At 47.7% G+C, this 15,444-nt stretch overlaps 1 protein-coding gene across 2 annotated transcripts in view; it reads left to right on the forward strand.

Annotated features, from left to right (window-relative positions):
• Window positions 1-15,444, forward strand: part of PDZD9 (PDZ domain containing 9) — a 185,056-nt gene that overhangs the window by 80,338 nt on the left and 89,274 nt on the right. The window lies entirely within an intron of this gene.

The following is a 15,444-nucleotide window of genomic DNA, read 5'->3' on the forward strand; positions in this document are numbered from 1 at the left end:
CCTTGAAGACCTTGGATAGGGACATAAAAGCTAGAGACGGTTTGCATGAAGCAATTTCATCTCTTTAAGTCTCATATAATCTCTTTGATGGCCTTGAAGACCTTGAGGGGACCAATAAGCAGGACAGGTTTGGCAGGAAGCAAAATGCCCCTTTGAAAATGCCACAGAGTTTCAGGCCTGGAAAACCTTAGTTAGAAACCTGAAAGCAGGAAATCGTTTACATGAAGCAAGTTTTTCCTTTTTCACTGGAAATACCTACTTGCTTGACCTCCAAGACCTGAGGTAGAGAAAAGACATCCTGGAGACATTGTTTACATAGCGCAATTTTCTCTTCTTCGAACTAAATTAATCTCTTTTCTGGCCTTGAAGACCTTAGGTAGAGAAAATCACAAGCTGGAGATTTGGCCATGAAGCAAATTTTCCCTTTTACACCTCAAAGATTTCCTTTCTTTCTCAAATTCAAAGGCCTTGAAGGCCAGACGTGGAGTCAGGAACAGGAGATGTATCTGCAAGAAGCCAATTTCTCCTTTTGCCCCTCACATATTCTCTACTGAGGACTTGAAGAACTTAGGCGGACCAAGAAACTGGAGGATTTTGCGTGAAGCAAAATCCTCCTGGTTTTTAACCCCACATATTATATTGGCAGGCCCCGAAAATGTTACGTAGAGAAAACAGAGCGGGAGACTTTTTGGGTAAGGCAATTTTCCTCTTTTTCACCTCAAATATTCCCTTTTGTGGCCCTGAAGACCTTAGATAGGGAAAGAAAACTGGAGATGATTTCCTTGATGCAAATTTCTTTCTCCTTGGCACGGCAAAAATTCTCTCCTAAGGCCTTGAAGACCTTCAGTAAGGAAATGAGATCTGGGGAATTTTTCTACAAAGTCCATTTTCCCCCTTACACCCCAAATAGTCTTTTGAAGGCCCTGAAGACCTTAGGTGGGGAAATGAAATCTGGAGAATTTTTCTATGAAGTGAATTTATCCAATTACACCCCAAATACTCTCTTTTCCGGACCTTAATGGGCTTCGGGTAGGGAAATGAAATCTGGGGAATTTTTGCTAGAAGGAAATTTCTCCTTTTTCACCCCAAATAGTCTTGTGAAGGCCTTGAAGACCTTCAGTAGGGAAATGAAATCTTTGCATGAAGCAAATTTCTCCCTTTTCACCCCAGTCTTGTGAAGGCCTTGAAGACCTTCGGTAGGGCAATGAAATCTGGGGAAACTATGCATGAAGCAAATTTCTCCCTTTTCATCCCAAAGAGTCTTGTGAAGGCCTTGAAGACCTTCAGTAGGGAAATAAAATCTGGGGAACTTTTGCATGAAGCAAATTTCTCCCTTTTCACCCCAAATAGTCTTGTGAAGGCTTTGAAGACCTTCAGTAGGGAAATGAAATCTGGGGAATCTTTTCATGAAGCAAATTTCTCCCTTTTCCTCCCAAAGAGTCTTGTGAATGCCTTGAAGGCCTTCGGTAAGGAAATGAAACCTGGGGAATCTCTGCATGAAGCAAATTTCTCCCTTTTCACCCCAAAGAGTCTTGTGAAGGCCTTGAAGACCTTCGGGAGGGAAATGCAATCTGGAAAATCTTTGCATGAAGCAAATTTCTCCCTTTTCACACCAAAGAGTCTTGTGAAGGCCTTAAAGACCTTCGGTAGGGAAATCAAATCTGGGGAATTTTTGCATGAAGCAAATTTCTCCCTTTTCATCCCAAAGAGTCTTCTGAAGGCCTTGTAGACCTTCAGTAGGGAAATGAAATCTGGGGAATTTTTACATGAAGCAAATTTCTCCCTTTTCATCCCAGAGAGTCAGCTGAACGCCTTGAAGACCTTTGGTGGGGAAAAGAAATCTGGGGAATATTTGCGTGAAGCAAATTTTTCCCTTTTCACTCCAAATAGTCTTCTGAAGGCCTTGAAGACCTCCGGTGGAAAAATGAAATCTGGGGAACATTTGCATGAAGCACATTTCTCCCTTTTCACCCCAAAGAGTCTTTTGAAGGCCTTGAAGACCTTCAGTAGGGAAATAAAATCTGGGGAACTTTTGCATGAAGCAAATTTCTCCCTTTTCACCCCAAATAGTCTTGTGAAGGCCTTGAAGACCTTCAGTAGGGAAATAAAATCTGGGGAAGTTTTGCATGAAGCAAATTTCTCCCTTTTCACTCCTAAGAGTCTTGTGAAGGCTTTGAAGACCTTCAGTAGGGAAATGAAATCTGGGGAAGTTTTGCATGAAGCAAATTTCTCCCTTTTCACCCCAAATAGTCTTGTGAAGGCTTTGAAGACCTTCAATAGGGAAATGAAATCTGGGGAATCTTTTCATGAAGCAAATTTCTCCCTTTTCCTCCCAGAGTCTTGTGAAGGCCTTAAAGACCTTCGGTAGGGAAATCAAATCTGGGGAATTTTTGCATGAAGCAAATTTCTCCCTTTTCATCTCAAAGAGTCTACTGAAGGCCTTGAAGACCTTCAGTAGGGAAATGAAATCTGGGGAAGTTTTACATGAAGCAAATCTCTCCCTTTTCATCCCAGAGAGTCAGCTGAAGGCCTTGAAGACCTTTGGTGGGGGAATGAAACCTGGGGAATATTTGTGTGAAGCAAATATTTCCCTTTTAACGCCAAATAGTCTTCTGAAGGCCTTGAAGACCTCCGGTGGGGAAATGAAATCTGGGGAACATTTGCATGAAGCACATTTCTCCCTTTTCACCGCAAAGAGTCTTGTGAAGGCCTTGAAGACCTTCAGTAGGGAAATAAAATCTGGGGAAGTTTCGCATGAAGCAAATTTCTCCCTTTTCACCCCAAAGAGTCATGTGAAGGCCTTGAAGACCTTCAGTAGCCAAATAAAATCTGGGGAATCTTTTCATGAAGCAAATTTCTCCCTTTTCACCCCAAAGAGTCTTGTGAAGGCCTTGAAGGCCTTCTGTAGGGAAATGAAATCTGGGGAATCTCTGCATGAAGCAAATTTCTCCCTTTTCACCCCAAAGAGTCTTGTGAAGGCCTTGAAGACCTTCAGTAGGGAAATGAAATCTGGGGAATCTTTTCATGAAGCAAATTTCTCCCTTTTCACCCCAAAGAGTCTTGTGAAGGCCTTGAAGGCCTTCTGTAGGGAAATGAAATCTGGGGAATCTCTGCATGAAGCAAATTTCTCCCTTTTCCTCCCAGAGTCTTGTGAAGGCCTTAAAGACCTTCGGTAGGGAAATCAAATCTGGGGAATTTTTGCATGAAGCAAATTTCTCCCTTTTCATCCCAAAGAGTCTTCTGAAGGCCTTGAAGACCTTCAGTAGGGAAATGAAATCTGGGGAATTTTCACATGAAGCAAATTTCTCCCTTTTCATCCCATAGAGTCAGTGGAAGGCCTTGAAGACCTTTGGTGGGGAAATGAAATCTGGGGAATATTTGTGTGAAGCAAATTTTTCCCTTTTCACTCCAAATAGTCTTCTGAAGGCCTTGAAGACCTCCGGTGGGGAAATGAAATCTGGGGAACATTTGCATGAAGCAAATTTCTCCCTTTTCACCCCAAAGAGTCTTGTGAAGGCCTTGAAGACCTTCAGTAGGGAATTAAAATCTGGGGAAGTTTCGCATGAAGCAAGTTTCTCCCTTTTCACCCCAAATAGTCTTGTGAAGGCTTTGAAGACCTTCAGTAGGGAAATGAAATCTGGGGAATCTTTTCATGAAGCAAATTTCTCCCTTTTCCTCCCAAAGAGTCTTGTGAATGCCTTGAAGGCCTTCTGTAGGGAAATGAAATCTGGGGAATCTCTGCATGAAGCAAATTTCTCCCTTTTCACCTCAAAGAGTCTTGTGAAGGCCTTGAAGACCTTCGGGATGGAAATGCAATCTGGGAAATCTTTGCATGAACCAAATTTCTCCCTTTTCACACCAAAGAGTCTTGTGAAGGCCTTAAATATCTTCAGTAGGGAAATCAAATCTGGGGAATTTTTGCATGAAGCAAATTTCTCCCTTTTCATCCCAAAGAGTCTTCTGAAGGCCTTGAAGACCTTCAGTAGGGAAATGAAATCTGGGGAAGTTTTACATGAAGCTAATCTCTCCCTTTTCATCCCAGAGAGTCAGCTGAAGGCCTTGAAGACCTTTGGTGGGGGAATGAAATCTGGGGAATATTTGTGTGAAGCAAATATTTCCCTTTTGACTCCAAATAGTCTTCTGAAGGCCTTGAAGACCTCCGGTGGGGAAATGAAATCTGGGGAACATTTGCATGAAGCAAAGTTCTCCCTTTTCACCCCAAAGAATCTTTAGAAGGCCTTGAAGACCTTCAGGAGGGAAATGAAATCTGGACAATTTTTGCGTGAAGGAAATTTCTCCCTTTTCACCCCAAAGAGTCTTTTGATGGTCTTATGTAGGTAGGTATATAAAAACAGGAGATTGTGGGCATCAAGAAAACTCTTTCTCTTTTTCCTCTTCCTTCCTGGCTCTAAAGCCCTAGGGTACAGCACTACATTAGTTTTGAGCCTAAAAGGGTTTTCCCTTTATCCATCTCTTGCTGCATGATCTGGAGCGAAGGTCTTCTCTCACTGCAGTCTTCATTCCTCCAATAGTCTGGGAGAATTCGAGACAACTGGTGGTTTGGAATTCAGCCTGCCATCCTGGGGTGGAGAAAGAAAATCCCTAAATTAGTGTTATCTGCAGAGATAGAGCAACCCACAATGAGCCTGGCATCCTTTGTCAAAATATCCCTAAAGACGATTGCGTGGCTCCTTCACTGCCCTGAGCGGGTGGGGCGTGCACGACTCCCTGGCCTTTCACATTTGTACAGATCGGCGTGCCCGGAGATAAACACGTGGTTACTCAGGCAAGGATTCTGACCTGCGGCATGGGATTGTGAGAGCATTGCCCCCAGCTTCTGACAAGATAACTCTTCCCTTTGGCGGGCATGGAGAGGGCTCTCTAGCTCACTCATCCCACCCCCAAACCCTTCCCTCCTGGTTTCACAGACCCCTGCTGCTGCTGCCAGCATCTATTCATCTGGCCGTGCTCACCCTCCTGTGGGTCGGCTTCCACTGACGTCTGAGACCGCAGCTCCCCAGCTGTGTGGATGCTTGCCGGACGGGGCGCTCCCAGAAGTCGGCAGATGAAGTCTCTGAAAAAGATCCACCTGGGTTAGAGCACAGTCTAGACCACTGTTTCCAGGAAGTACAGGGGGATTCCTTCTCCAGATCACCTTCGGAATCACACCTTTAGAGGATTTGCAAGAATTTCCTTTGCTCTCTCTTCTTTGACAAATCCAAACCTCAACATGGAATATTAACCCAATCCCGATAGTCAGGCGAGTGAACTGTCCTAAACCGGGGAGCCTTGTTTCAAGACTTTTTATTCATTCTTTTTTAGGATACCTGTGGTAAATTTCCCTTGGAAATTTACAGTGAGGGTCAGTTTTTTCATCTCCTTGTAAATAGCCTCACAGTACTAGGTATTTAATCTCTCTTTCATTTTCCTTATTATTTCTTCCTAACGAAAGGCTCCCTGACCCTGCCGTCTCTCTCCCAACTGAATTTTAAGGAGGAAAAGCAACATCCTAACCAGAGTTCTTTCGCCTGAAAATGGAATGGGGAAATATTATGTGACGAAAAGTCCAACTATCTTTTTCATCTTGAATAGAAAAATGAAAGAGAGAGAGAGAGAGGGAGGGAGAGAAAGAGAGACGGAGACCTAACAGAGTTCGAATCATTTGACACGAGCAGTAAATGACCGTTTCCAAGTGTGTCTTGGTTAGTCTACGATTAGATACTTATTTTTTCCCAATGGACAGGTCAACTCTCATCTTCTCTCAGGGTGTCCCGGTCTCCACTTGTCAGCTTGACCCCCGATCACGTCTTCCTCGTCCTCTCCCTCGTTGGTGTAGCTGTCAGTACAGAGTCCCTCCAGGAGGGATCTACAAGGCAACTCCATGTTTATGCCAGGGGATGAGAAATGACCCGGTGGATTCTGCCCTGTCTTGGGATTCCTTAATAAGGATAATAAAATTCTTTCATAATTTCCTCTCCCAGGAAAAAGGAAATCTACAAGTTTGATCAGTCAATCCAACTTCCCGGATACACAGGTGCACAGTCCCTCCCTCCCACCCATAACGTGCCTTCTGTCTCCCCAGGAGCCCGGATACACTCATTTCCCACCAAACCGATGAGTTTCTCCTACCATTGTGCTAGTCACGGCGGCCGCCCTGATCTCCCTGGCCGGCTCGGTTCAGGTTCCGCTTTGGTGGGTATCGGGGTGGTCGGGACAGTCAAGCCTCCACCTTGCTGCTCTGGTGCTTCTCCTCATCTCCGGGACCCTCGGCTGGAGGGGGCACTGCCGGTTTCTGAAGGGAGGCCAAACCTTGGTTGGAACACAGAGCGACAACAGGGCTTTTCTAGGGAACAGCAGAAATAAATTCCTTTGCTAAAGCCATGTTAATTCACATGGCTGCATGACATGGAAGTCTTTTATTCTCTCTTCCTTTTTCTCTACTGATCGAAACCTCACAGGGATAAGGATCCCAATACCAGTAGTCAGGAGAGAGTGAGAGCCATTAAATGATGAGGGTGGGGCGTTTGGGGCGGCGGTTGAGAGGGCCAGCATTGAATAAGACATTTGTTTTGCCTTCTAAGTAGATACGAAGTAAGGAGATTGACAGTAAAGTTCAGTTTTGCCAACCTGCATTTCCCATTCTTGGGGTGTGGCGAAATTCATTGGGGCTGGAAATACACTTTTTCTCCCCGGAGGATCTGGCTAGTACGTGAAGAAAAACTTCCTCACGGGTCAGGAGGTGTGGCAGTCATTGCTTTCTTTTAGAGATTGACCCCTCCCATTCTCTTCTCAGACAGATCTGGGGGCCTCAGCCTGACTTGAGCCCTTATCCTCTCCTCTGGCCCAGCGCTCTCTGAAACGGATCACTTCAGGATAGAGCTGAACGACTGACCCAACCGAGGAGTTGGAATTAACATTTGGAATGAACCGCTTGGGGAACCAAACTCCACTAGCTGGGTATCATTGCAGAGCCGCTCATTCTGGCGGTTCATCCCACTTTTAATAATAATAATAATGGCGTTTGTTAAGCGCTTACTATGTGAAAAGCACTGTTCTAAGCGCTGGGGGGGAAACAGCGTGATCAGGTTGTCCCATGTGGGGCTCACAGTCAATCCCCATTTTACAGATGAGGGAACTGAGGCTCAGAGAAGTTAAGTGACTTGCCCAAGGTCACACAGCAGATATGTGGCGGAGCCAGGATTCGAACCCATGCCCTCTGACTCCAAAGCCTGTGCTCTTTCCACTGAGTTTTCACGCTGTGAAGGCCTTAAAGACCTTCGAGAGGGAAATAAAATCTGGAGAAGTTTTGCGTGAAGGAATCGTCTCCCTTTTCACCCCAAAGAGTCTTTTGAAGGCCTTAGGTAGGTAGGTATATAAAAACAGGAGATTGTGGGCATCAAGAAAACTCTTTCTCTTTTTCCTCCTCCTTCCTGGCCCTAAAGCCCTAGGGTAGAGAACTACATTAGTTCTGAGCCTAAAAGGGTTTTACCTTGGTCCATCTCTTGCCGCATGATCCGGAGCGAAGGTCTTCTCTCACTGCAGCCTTCATTCCTCCAATAGTCTGGAAGAAGCCGAGCCAACTGGAGGTTTGGAATTCAGCGTGCCGTCCTGGGGTGGAGAAAGAAAATCCCTTCATTAGTGTTATCTGCAGAGGTAGAGAGACCCACAATGTGCCTGGCATCATCGTCAAAATATTCCTAAAGACGATTGCGTGGCTCCCTCACAGCCCTGAGCGTGTGGGCCCTGCACAGCTCTCTGGCCTTTCACACTTGTATGGATCGGCGTGCCCGGAGATAAAACGTGGTTACTCAGGGGAGGATTCCAACCTGCAGCATGGGATTGTGAGAGCATCGCCCCCCGCTTCTGACAAGATTACTCTTCCTTTTGGCGGGCCTGGAGAGGGCTCTCTAGCTCACTCATCCCACCCCCAAACCCTTCCCTCCTGGTTTCACAGACCCCTGCTGCTGCTGCTGCTGCCAGCATCTAGTCATCTGGCCCTCCTCACGCTCCCGTTGGTCGGCTTCCGCTGTCGTCTGAGACCGCAGCTCCGCAGCTCCGTGGATGCTTGCCGGACGGTGCGCTCCCAGAAGTCGGCAGGTGAAGTCTCTGAAAAAGATCCACCTGGGTTAGAGCACAGTCTAGACCACCGTTTCCAGGAAGTACAGGGGGATTCCTTGTCCAGATCACCTTCGGAATCACACCTTTAGAGGATTTGCAAGACTTTTCTTTGCTCTCTCTTCTTTGACGAATCCAAACCTCAACATGGAATATTAACCCAATCCTGACAGTCAGGCGAGTGAACTGTCCTAAACCGGGGAACCTTGTCTGAAGACTTTTTATTCGTTCTTTCTAAGGAGACCTGTGGTAAATTTCCCTTCGAAACTTACTATAAGGGTCAGCTTTTTCATCTCCTTTTAAATAGCCTCATAGTACTAGGTATTTAATTTCTCTTTCATTTTCCTTATTATTTCTTCCTAACGAATGGCTCCCCGACCCTGCCATCTCTCTCCCCTGACTGTATGTAAAGGACAAAAAGCAACGTCCTAACCGGAGATCTTTCGCCTGAAAATGGTTTGGGAAAATATTCTGTGAGGAAAAGTCCAAATATCTCTTTCATCGTGAATAGAAAAATTAGAGAGAGAGAGAAAAAGAGGGAGAGAGGGAGAGAGGGGGAGAGAGAGAGAGAGAGAGAGAGAGAGGAGAGAGAAATGGAGACCTATCAGAGTTCGAATCATTTGACACGAGCAGTAAATGACCATTTCCAAGTGTTTTTTTGGTTAGTCTACAATTAGATACTTACTTTTTCCGGATGAACAGGTCAACTCCCATCTTCTCTCAGGGCGTCCCGGTCTCCACTTGTCGGCTTGACCCCCGATCACTTCTCCCTCATCCTCTCCCTCGCTGGTGCAGCTCTCGGAACAGAATCCCTCCAGGAGGGATCTACAAGGCAACTCCACGTTTACGCCAGGGGATGAAAAGTGACCCAGTGGATTCCGGCCTGTCTTGGGGATTCCTTATTAAGGATAATAAAATTCTTTTGAAATTTCCTCTCCCAGGAAAAAAGAAATCTACAAGCTTGATTAGTCAATCAAACTTCCCGGATACACAGGTGGACAGTCCCTCCCTCCCTCCCATAACATGCCTTCTGTCTCCCCAAGAGCCCGGATACACTCATTTCCCTCCAAAACGATGAGGTTCTCCTACCACTCTGCTGGTCACGGTGGCCGCCCTTATCTCCCTGGCCGGCTCGGTTCAGGTTCGGCTTTGGTGGGTGCCGGGATGATCGGTACAGTCAGGCCTCCTCCTTGCTGCTCTGGTGCTTTTCCTCATCTCCTGGATTCTCGGCTGGAGGGGGCACTGCCGGTTTCTGAAGGGAGGCCAAACCTTGGTTGGAACACCGAGCGACAATGGGGCTTTCCTAGGGAACAGCAGAAATAAATTCCTTTGCCAAAGCCATGTTAATTCACATGGCTGCATGACATGGAAGTCTTGTATTTTCTCTTTCTCTCTCTCTCTCTCCCTTTTTCTCTACTGATCGAAACCTCAGAGGGATAAGGATCCCAATACCAGTAGTTAGGAGAGAGTGAGAGCCATTAAATGATGAGGGTGGGGCGTTTGGGGCGGGTGGGGCTGTGGTTGAGAGGGCCGGCATTGAATAAGACATTTGATTTGCCTTCTAAGGAGATACGAAGTAACGAGATTGACAGTAAAGTTCAGTTTTGCCAACTTGCATTTCCCATTCCTGGGGTGTGGCAAAATTCATTGGGGCTGGAAATACACTTTTTTTGCACAGGAGGATCTGGCTAGTACGTGAAGAAAAACTTCCTCGCGGGTCAGGAGTTGTGGCAATCATTGCTTTCTTTTAGAGACTGACCCCTCCCATTCTCTTCTCAGACAGACCCGGGGGCCTCAGCCTGACTTGAGCCCTCATCCTCTCCTCTGGCCCAGCGCTCTCTGAAACGGATCCTTTCAGGATAGAGCTGAACGACTGACCCAACCGAGGAGTTGGAATTAACATTTGGTACGAACCGCTTGGGGAAACAAACTCCACCCGCTGGGCGTCATTTCAGAGTCGCTCATACTGGCGGTACATCCATCTCTTCACCCCAAAGAGTCTTTTGAAGGCCTTGAAGACCTTCTGGAGGGAAATAAAATCTGGAGAAGTTTTGCATGAAGGAACCTTCTCCATTTTCACCCCAAAGAGTCTTTTGAAGGCTTTAGGTACGTAGGTATATAAAAACAGGAGATTGTGGGCATCAAGAAAACTCTTTCTCTTTTTCCTCCTCCTTCCTGGCTCTAAAGCCCTAGGGTAGAGCACTACATTAGTTCTGAGCCTAAAAGGGTTTTACCTTGGTCCATCTCTTGCCGCATGATCCGGAGCGAAGGTCTTCTCTCACTGCAGTCTTCATTCCTCCAATAGTCTGGGAGAAGCCGAGCCAACTGGAGGTTTGGAATTCAGCCTGCCGTCCTGAGGTGGAGAAAGAAAATCCCTTCATTAGTGTTATCTGCAGAGGTAGAGCGACCCACAATGAGCCTGGCATCCTTTCTCAAAATATCCCTAAGGACGATTGCATGGCTCCCTCACAGCCCGGAGTGTATGGGCCATGCACGGCTCTCCGGCCTTTCACATTTGTACGGATCAGCGTGCCCGGAGATAAAACGTGGTTACTCAGGGAAGGATTCCAACCTGCGGCATGGGATTGTGAGAGCATCGCCCCCCGCTTCTGACAAGATAACTCTTCCTTTTGGCGGGCCTGGAGAGGGCTCTCTAGCTCACTCATCCCACCCCCAAACCCTTCCCTCCTGGTTTCACAGACCCCCTACTGCTGCTGCTGCTGCTGCTGCCAGCATCTATTCATCTGGCCCTCCTCACGCTCCCGTGGGTCGGCTTCCGCTGTCGTCTGAGACCGCAGCTCCAGAGCTGTGTGGAAGCTTGCTGGATGGGGCACTCCCAGAAGTCGGCAGATGAAGTCTCTGAAAAAGATCCACCTGGGTTAGAGCACAGTCTAGACCACCGTTTCCACGAAGTACAGGGGGATTCCTTGCCCAGATCACCTTCAGAATCACACCTTTAGAGGATTTGCAAGACTTTTCTTTACTCTCTCTTCTTTGACGAATCCAAACCTCAACATGGAATATTAACCCAATCCAGACAGTTAGGCGAGTGAACTGCCCTAAACCGGGGAACCTTGTCTGAAGACTTTTTATTCATTCTTTTTTTAGGAGACCTGTGGTAAATTTCCCTTGGAAACTTACTATAAGGGTCAGCTTTTTCATCTCCTTTAAAATAGCCTCACAGTACTAGGTTTTTAATTTCTCTTTCATTTTCCTTATTATTTCTTCCTAACGAATGGCTCCCCGTCCCTGCCATGTCTCTCCCCTGACTGTATGTAAAGGAGGAAAAGCAACATCCTAACCGGAGTTCTTTCGCCTGAAAACGGTTTGGGGAAATATTCTGTGAGGAAAAGTCCAAATATCTTTTTCATCTTGAATAGAAAAATGAGGGGGGGGGGGGAGGGAAAGAGGGTGTGTGTGAGAGAGAGAGAAGAGAGAAATGGAGACCTATCAGAGTTTGAATCATTTGACACAAGCAGTAAATGACCATTTCCAAGTGTTTTTTGGTCACTCTACGATTAGATACTTATTTTTTCCCGATGGTCAGGTCAACTCCCATCTTCTCTCAGGGCGTCCCGGTCTCCACTTGTCGGCTTGACCCCCGATCACTTCTCCTTCGCCCTCTCCCTCGCTGGTGCAGCTCTCAGTACAGAGTCCCTCCAGGAGGGATCTACAAGGCAACTCCTTGTTTACGCCAGGGGATGAAAAGTGACCCAGTGGATTCCAGCCTGTCTTGGGGATTCCTTATTAAGGATAATACAATTCTTTTGAAATTTCCTCTCCCAGGAAAAAAGAAATCTACAAGTTTGATTAGTCAATCCAATTTCCCGGATACACAGGTAGACAGTCCCTCCCTCCCACCCACAACATGCCTTCTGAGCCCGGATACACTCATACCCCTCCAAAACGACGAGTTTCTCCTACCTTTCTCCTGGTCACGGCGGCCGCCTTGAGCTCCTTGGCCGGCTCGGTTCAGGTTCGGCTTTGGTGGCTGCCGGGGTGGTCAGGACAGTCAAGATTCCTCCTTCCTGCTCCGGTGCTTCTCCTCACCTCCTGGAGCCTCGGCTGGAGGGGGCACTGCCGGTTTCTGAAGGGAGGCCAAATCTTGGTTGGAACACAGAGAGACAACATGGCTTTCCTAGGGGACAGCAGAAATTCCTTTGCCAAAGCCATGTTAATTCACATGGCTCCAAGCCATGGAAGTCATTTCTTCTCTCTCTTCCTTTCTCTCTACTGATCGAAACCTCACAGGGATAAGGATCCCAATACCAGTAGTCAGGGGAGAGTGAGAGCCATTAACTGATGAGGGTGGGGCGTTTGGGGCCGGGGGGCGGCTGTTGAGAAGGCCAGCATTGAATAAGACATTTGATTTGCCTTCTAAGTAGATACTAAGAAAGGAGATTGACACTAAAGTGCAGTTTTGCCAACCTGCATTTCCCATTCCTGGGCTGTGGTGAAATTCATTGGGGCTGGAAATACACTTTTTTTTTCCACAGGAGGATCTGACTAGTACGCGAAGAAAAACTTCCTCGCGGGTGAGGAGTTGAGGCAATCATTGCTTTCTTTTCGAGACGGTCCCCTCCCATTCCCTTCTCAGACAGACCCGGGGGCCTCAGCCTGACTTGAGCCCTCATCCTGTCCTCTGGCCCAGCGCTCTCTGAAACGGATCACTTCAGGATAGAGCTGAACGACTGAACAAACCGAGGGGTTGGAATTAACATTTGGAATAAACCGCTTATGGAAACAAACTCCGCCGCTGGGCGTCACTGCAGAGCCGCTCAGACCGGAGCTTCATCCCTCCCGCAAAAACGGGGCTTGCTTCCTTAGAACAGTGCTCCGCACATAGTGAGCGCTTAACAAATACCATAATGCTTTATGCACGAAGAAATTTCTGTTGCTACGTCCACTTTTTCCCCTCAAACCGGGTCGGGCAGTCGCGTCACTGGGTCCCTGCCGAGAAGGTTATTCGCCCGTTTCATGCATTCATTCAATCTTATTTATTGACCGCTTACTGTGTGCAGAGCACTGTACTGAGCGCTGGACGCCCCCCCCCCCCACCCGCCCCGCAAAGCGTAGAGGGGGGCACCGTGAGGGAGTGGTTTGGAATACCGTTTGAGAGCCGCAGAATTCCTGGAAGGCACTTCGAATCCCGGAAAAGCCAAAGGAGGAAAACTGCCGGGCAAGGGGAGGGCACAGAGAGTCGCCCTGAGGGCTCATTTTTCTTGCTTTTTTCAACTGGCCTTCCCGAACCTCCGGTCCCCTCCCTCAGACTAACTCGGAGTGAGGCAGAGGCTTGGCTTGGCTTTCCCTCCCCTCCCCTCAGGTCCCTCCTGTCACCTCGGGTCCCCTCAGGAGCCCTCACCAGCCACCTCGCCCTCCGACTCCTTGCTCCGCCCCCCTTCCAGCTTCTTTCCAGTCTGGGCCTGAGGAGAACGGGGGGCGGAGCCAACGATTGGCCGCGCTCCTCCTCCTCGCCTTCTTCACCCACTTCTAGGGCGGGCGGGGGGGACGAAAAAAAGAAAGAAAAAAAACCACCTCAAATCGCCTCAGCTTTTCTAAATGGCCGCCATGGCCACCAATTCGAAATGGTGGATTTTTCTATAGCAATAGACGCAATTTGGAGCCTGTTGGGGAAACTCTAATGCAAGGCCTTGAAGGCCTCAAGTGGAGTCAGGAACAGGAGATGTTTCTGCGTGAAACAAACTTCTTTCACCCCTCAGCTACTCTCTTTTCAGGCCCTGAAGGCCTTAGGTAGAGAAAGAATGGTAGCTTTTTTTTACATGAAGCAAATTTCTCCTTTTTATCATCAATATTCTCTATTCTTTCTGTTTTCAGAAGCCTTGAATGCCTCCAGTGGAGTCAGGTACAGGAGATGTTTCTGCATGAGGCAAAGCTCTCCTTTCTTCCCTCAAATACTCCCTTTTCAGGTCCTTTTTAGGTAGAGAAAGGCAGATTTTTATTGCATGAAGCAAATTTCTCCTTTTCACCATCAATATTCTTGACTCCTTGTCTTTTCAAAGGCCTTGAAGGCCTCCAGTGGACTAATACACAGGATATGTTTCTACATGACGCAGATTTCTCCTTTTCCAATTCACATATTTGCTCAAGTCTTGAAGACCTTAGGTAGAAAGATAATAATAATAATAATGGCATTTTTAAGCGCTATGTGCAAAGCACTGTTCTGCGTGCTGATGAGGTGAGGTTTCCTAAGAAGCAAACTTTCCCTGTTTTAACCCTATATATCACTCTTTCCGGCCCTCAGGTAGAGAACCAAAAGCAGGAGATGGTTTGCGTGAGGAAAACCTGTCCACTTTGGACACAAATATTCTTTTGGTAGGTCTTGAAGACCTTGGGTAGAGAAATGAAAGTGGGAGGCGGCTTCCATGAAACAAATTTCTCCTGTTCAATCTCAGATATTGTCTTTTCAGGTCTTGAAGACCTTAGGGAGAGAAATCAAAGAAGGACATGGTTTTGCATGAAGCAGATTTCTGTATTTTCACTCTTCAACATTCTCTTCTCAGGCCTTGAAGACCTCAGGGAGAGAAATAAAAGGAGGAGATGGTTTGCGTGAAGCAGAGTGAGGCAGAGGCTTGGCTTTCCCTCCCCTCCCCTCAGGTCCCTCCCGTCTCCTAGGGTCCCCTCAGGGGTCCTCACCACCCACCTCGCCCACAGACTCCGAGCTCTGGCCGCTCCACACTGAGAAGCTCCGCCCCCTTCCCGGCCTCTTTTCAGTCTGGGCCTGAGGCGAACGGGGGGCGGAGCCAACCATTGCCCGCGCTCCGCCTCTGACTGACAGGAGCCGAGCTCCTCCTCCTGGCGTCCTTCACCCAATTCTAGGGCGGGTGGCGGGAAGAAAGAAAGAAAGAAAAAAAACCCACCTCAAATCGCCTCAGCTTCTCTAAACGGCCGCCATGGCCACCAATTCGAAATGGTGGATTTTTCTATAGCAATAGACGCAATTTGGAGCCTGTTGGGGGAACCTCTAATAAAAATGATGGCATTTCTTAGGCGCTTACTATATATAAAACACTGCTCTAAGCGCTGGGGAGAATAGAAGGTGATCAGGGTGTCGCCCGTGGGGCTCCCAGTCTTAGTCCCCGTTTTTCACAGGAGGTAACCGAGGGCCAGAGAAGTTCAGTGACTTGCCCAAAGTCCCACAGCTGACACTTGGCAGAGGGGGGATTCGATCCCGAGACCTCTGCCTCCGAAGCCTGTGCTCTTTCCACTGAGCCACGCTGCTTCTCACCTCCAAACGCCTCAGATTCTCTCAACGGCCTGCACAGCCACCAGTTCCAAATGGTGGATTTGTCTATTGCAATAGGCGGTGGC

Source organism: Tachyglossus aculeatus, chromosome 21 (genome assembly GCF_015852505.1).
Source record: "Tachyglossus aculeatus isolate mTacAcu1 chromosome 21, mTacAcu1.pri, whole genome shotgun sequence".
NCBI classification, from domain to species: Eukaryota; Metazoa; Chordata; class Mammalia; order Monotremata; family Tachyglossidae; genus Tachyglossus; species Tachyglossus aculeatus.